The sequence below is a fragment of the Meleagris gallopavo genome, chromosome 6, assembly GCF_000146605.3.
Source record: "Meleagris gallopavo isolate NT-WF06-2002-E0010 breed Aviagen turkey brand Nicholas breeding stock chromosome 6, Turkey_5.1, whole genome shotgun sequence".
Taxonomy (NCBI): domain Eukaryota; kingdom Metazoa; phylum Chordata; class Aves; order Galliformes; family Phasianidae; genus Meleagris; species Meleagris gallopavo.
The window spans coordinates 18,761,116-18,765,756 of NC_015016.2; the positions used below are offsets into that span (position 1 = coordinate 18,761,116).

General features: G+C 38.0%; 1 long non-coding RNA gene across 1 annotated transcript; it reads left to right on the forward strand.

The window, feature by feature from the left end:
- Positions 1 to 8: 8 nt before the first annotated feature.
- LOC116216737 lies at positions 9 to 4,641 on the forward strand. Its single transcript, XR_004160092.1, has 2 exons — positions 9 to 98; positions 1,302 to 4,641. It is a non-coding gene; the product is annotated as an uncharacterized LOC116216737 (long non-coding RNA).

Below are 4,641 nucleotides of genomic sequence, written 5' to 3' on the forward strand. Positions count from 1 at the left end.
CGCGGACTGGGTCCGTCGGGGACTCTTCGCAGCGCCTCGGCTGAAAAGCGAGCGCCTCTCCTCACCCCAGCCTGTTGGGGCTGTGGGTACCGCGCGAGGTACGACGAGGAAATACTGAAAGGTGGTGACTGGCAAAACCGGCAGTTGTCATCAATGGAGTGGGATGGTCCTCCGAGGGAGAAAACAGGTGGCAGCCTTGGGACAGAGAGTGTGGGTTGAGAGATGGGGTCAGGAATGGGCTAGTAGGGATTTTGGAGTGGGCTGCTTCAAGAGAACTGGGTTTGAAGCTGAAGTCTGAGCCGGACATGAGGGGAGAAGTTGAGATGATACTTGAAAACAAGCTGAATAGTTGGTAGGTAAAAGGAGAAACAAGGGAGCAGCAAGAATGCCGGGGGGGGAATACCCCTCTGAAATGGGGCATCTTTAGCTGCCTTGAACAAATCTGTGAGTTCGATGCAACAGCAGCAATGGGAACAGGAGTGAGGAGGGAAGGTAGAATTGGTGGGGCCGGAGGAACAGGGTAAGGAGAGGATAGGAGAGTGCTGTAGAAAATGAGAAGAGAAACCAAAAGGAATGGAAATAAGGACGCTGATGGGGGGGAATACCTGCTGAACCTTACAGTGGCTTGAAGCTTTTGTGTCAGCGTCTTGGTGAGGTGTAGCTGCACCACCGTTGGGAGCCATACGTCTAATTGTAGAAATGCAAAACCTACAGCAATAGAGACTCACTGCCAGATAGTGATGGCTCTATAACCTGAGGAGTTCCAAGCAGGGCATGGGAGGTTGCGAGGTTTCCTCCATTACTCTGGTCAGAGCATGGACCCCAGATTATATCCAGGTGAGGTATACATAACACAGTGTGCTGGCAAACTGGAATGGGTTTCTGACAGGAAATAATGTTGTTGCTTTCCAGAACTGCAGAAACCTCAATAGGATAGCCTTTGTGTTTGTATCAGTAATACTGAGCAAATAATTTCATAGGAAGTGAGTTTCTTTATGGCAGTCTCAGTCTTGAAGAAGAAGGTATACATTTGGCATAGTAAACCTGCTTTCAGACATCTAACTTCTGTTTAGATTTTGTATGGTAGACAGTATTAGCTGTGCTGATCATCCAGAGCTTTTTAGATAAAGTACAGGAAAATAAGACATTTTTTGGGGTGTAGTTTATCTGTCTTTAGTTAGATGAATTTAATCATTCTTTGGACTAGAGTTCCCATGGAAATGATAAGGCAACAGGCTAAGGTGCATACACTTTCATTACAGGCATTACCCATTTAATCATATTAATTCTTGTTATTACAGTTTAGGAGAAGAAACTGTTCACAGAGTTACTAATGAGGGATGAAAAGTCTCTCTGCCATGAATGAGAATCTGAGATCACTTCAGCAAGATCTGAAGATTGGCATTGACACAGAGAACTCTGTGTCTTCTAATGGAGTTTATGTGTGCAAACCACCCAGACTGTAGAAGGGTGGAAAAAATAAATCTCACTGCATATGAAGTAACTTGTTATTTACCAAGATTCAAAAGAAGATTTTATTTGCTAAATTTGAATGTAATATTTTTGCTAGGTGCACCAGAGTGAGGAAGGAAGGCAAGTAGTCCTGAAAAATCCTAGATTCTGAAAAACATACTTTTATAATTTAGGAACTATTTTATGCCAGCAGTTGTGTATTTGTATGAATATATCTACAATGAGGGTCTTAGATTGGCTAACTTCTGTTTACATGAGGCTAGCATTTTGCTAGCTGCAGATACTTTTGGAATTATCTGTCTTAATCTTTTAAATTATTGTCTGAGATCACGTTATAAAATTAAATGATTAATTTTAAATCTGTTTTCTTTATGATGCAAGCATTTCATAGTCTTTTAGTATGTTTCATATGGCTTATCCCTAGACATGAATGTTATAAATATAAGCAAGTGCCATCTGGTTGTTCTAGCACCTTTCTTATCTCCCATGGAGTTATTTTTAGTGCAGCCGAAATACAGAAAAGAGTTACTGCAAATGATGCATGAAATAAGGTTTACCCACTAATTTTCACAAACTTTGTTCTTTAGCAAAGCTGAATGAATACATAAAAAAACTTGAAGCATGGTGCTATGTGCATTTTGTTAATAACATTTTTTCCCATTAGAGCATCAAAGCGCTCTTGTTGCTCACCTCAACTAAACAATTGATCCACTGACCTTAAAAAAAGTCTGGACTCACCATTTTTTGCTGATTTGTAGAACACCATATTCATTTGCAAACTGATTCCCTGAGCAACACTGTGAAAATTACTGGAAGATGCAAGTAAAGTACAGCCTTCTGAGATATAACTATTGGACATACCAAAGTTGGAATGGTCATGGTTTACTGGGAGACAGCCAAGCCTTCCATCATGCAAACCTAGAGCTTTTGTAAGGGTGAACTGCAATAAATATTAGCCCACTTCTAGTAATATCTTTTCTGTATCTAAGCCTTATGTTACACTGTGTCCCAGATCCATTTAATTTGTAAAAGGATAAATAAAGTTTGGAGTCATGTGTTGAGTCAGTGACACTCACCTTCCTGTCCTGTTTACTGTATTTCTTTGCTACTAAAGCATACCATAAGGTCACGCTCATCACTTAATTTGTTACATTCTAACTGCATCTGCATTCAGTGTTATCTGTATAGTATAATCTTACAAACACGCAGGTGATTTTTTCTCCAGATGATGACCTGAAAGATCCCTTCCAACTCAGACAGTTCCATGAATCTATGAATTAGTTACTTAGGAAATCTATGTAGAATCAGATATCTAAGAAACGGCAGTGAAAGTTGCTCATCTTTTCTGAACTAACATTATTAGTTGGTGGTTGAACTCTCACACTTGCCGTATTTTTAAATCTTCCCGTATCTCTTCATTTACCTTCTGGTTCTCATCCACACAAGGAAGAACAAACATTTCACGCTGCATTCTGTGAAACAGTACTTCCCTTAAATTCAGTATGGTTCCTCTATATGAATGTTTTTACTCTTTTCTGTGATCTCTGATCTGTCTAATGGTCTTCTGTCTTGACACACTGCTTGCAATGTCTGGAACATCATTGCTGTTTATAAATGGCATTTCAATCTCTAATCTGTTTTCAAATTTCTTAGTAAAATGTGTCTATCCAGCTTAATCATGCTTAATTTTTCAGTTAGCCTTCTGCTTTTCTGTATTAATTTCTGTAGTTAGATAATTTAGCTCTGTAGGGCATTTAATGTGTATTGTTTGTGTGCCAGCCCTGTAGATAAAAGGCCAGAAAAAAAGTAGAGCATATTCATTTGAGCAGTAGCATCATGAATGCTAGAAGCCAGCACATACAGGAAGAGCTTCTGGAGAGTATTAAATTCCTACTTAGAAACAGAGGCAAATGTAGACCAATTCTAGTCATCAGTTGAAGAAATTATGTAAGGTAATGTAAGGACTACTTGACCACTTCTATCTGTGGCAAACAGGATTACAGCTTAGTTATCTGCTGAAAACCTTTATCCTATTGGCAGCTTCAGAGATCACATAATTATTTGTTCCCATTTCATAAACTGGAAAATGCATACTAGGATACTGATGTCCCAGAAATGATTTGGAATTAAAGGACTCCAGACTGGAGTGATGCCAGCATATCTGAAGTTCAGAGTTGGACCCAAATTCTGACAAATAGAAGAGGGTCAGCCTGAATAGTACTTTTCACAGTTTATTAAGTATTACTTTCCTCTACTTCTGCAGGCTTAACATGGAACAGGTGTGAGCACAGGGATTTGCCTGGATTTTTCTGCATGAAGGATTGGTTTCACAGTAGATACTGTCCAAAGTCCTAACTTTTAATGTTGCTGTCCAAATGGAGATTAATGAAGGTATTCTTTCATGTAATTCATTATCCCTGAGGTGTACAATACTTCTATTTCCTCTTGTCTGTCTGACAGTGAACACTATTCTTATTGAACTTTATTCCACTATCCTACACTGATACTTATGTAGTTGTCATTATCAAACTCCTTGAATACTCTCCTCGATGCATCCACAAGAATTTTTCCATTTAAAATAAAAACTCTTGAAACAATTAAATTATTGAAATATTTTTGTCCATTAAGAATGTCACATCATTTTTAAAGATCTACTGGAGATGTTTCATATGTTAGGCTATGAATAAAAGTCTATTAAAAAAACTCTAACAGCTGTTGTGCTAGGAGTTGTAGACACTGCATGCTTTAACAAGTGTGAGAATAATTCTGTGTCAAAAAATAAATCTTGTGACATAAACTATTGCTTGCAGCAACAGAGTCTGATGTACTTTTAACTACTATCTTCTTCTATTATAAAATTCTTATATTATAAAAGGTATTCCAGTTTAATTTTCTGAAGAGGTATCTTTAAGAGATATTTGTTACCATTTAATACTGTGGCTTGTTACCTGAAATTCCTACTGAGAGCATCCTCAACAATCCAAACTGCTGTTCATTTAAAATATTTTATATCTTCCAAAATGTGTCAGTGTTCAATTTTGTAAAGTATTCTAAAATCTGCTTAAAAAATGAATTAAAATGAAGTCATTGTGCTTGAAAAGCTTTGCCATGTGTGACAAAGGATTCTTAGCGTTAACACTGAAATAAAACCAGACATCATGTAATCTC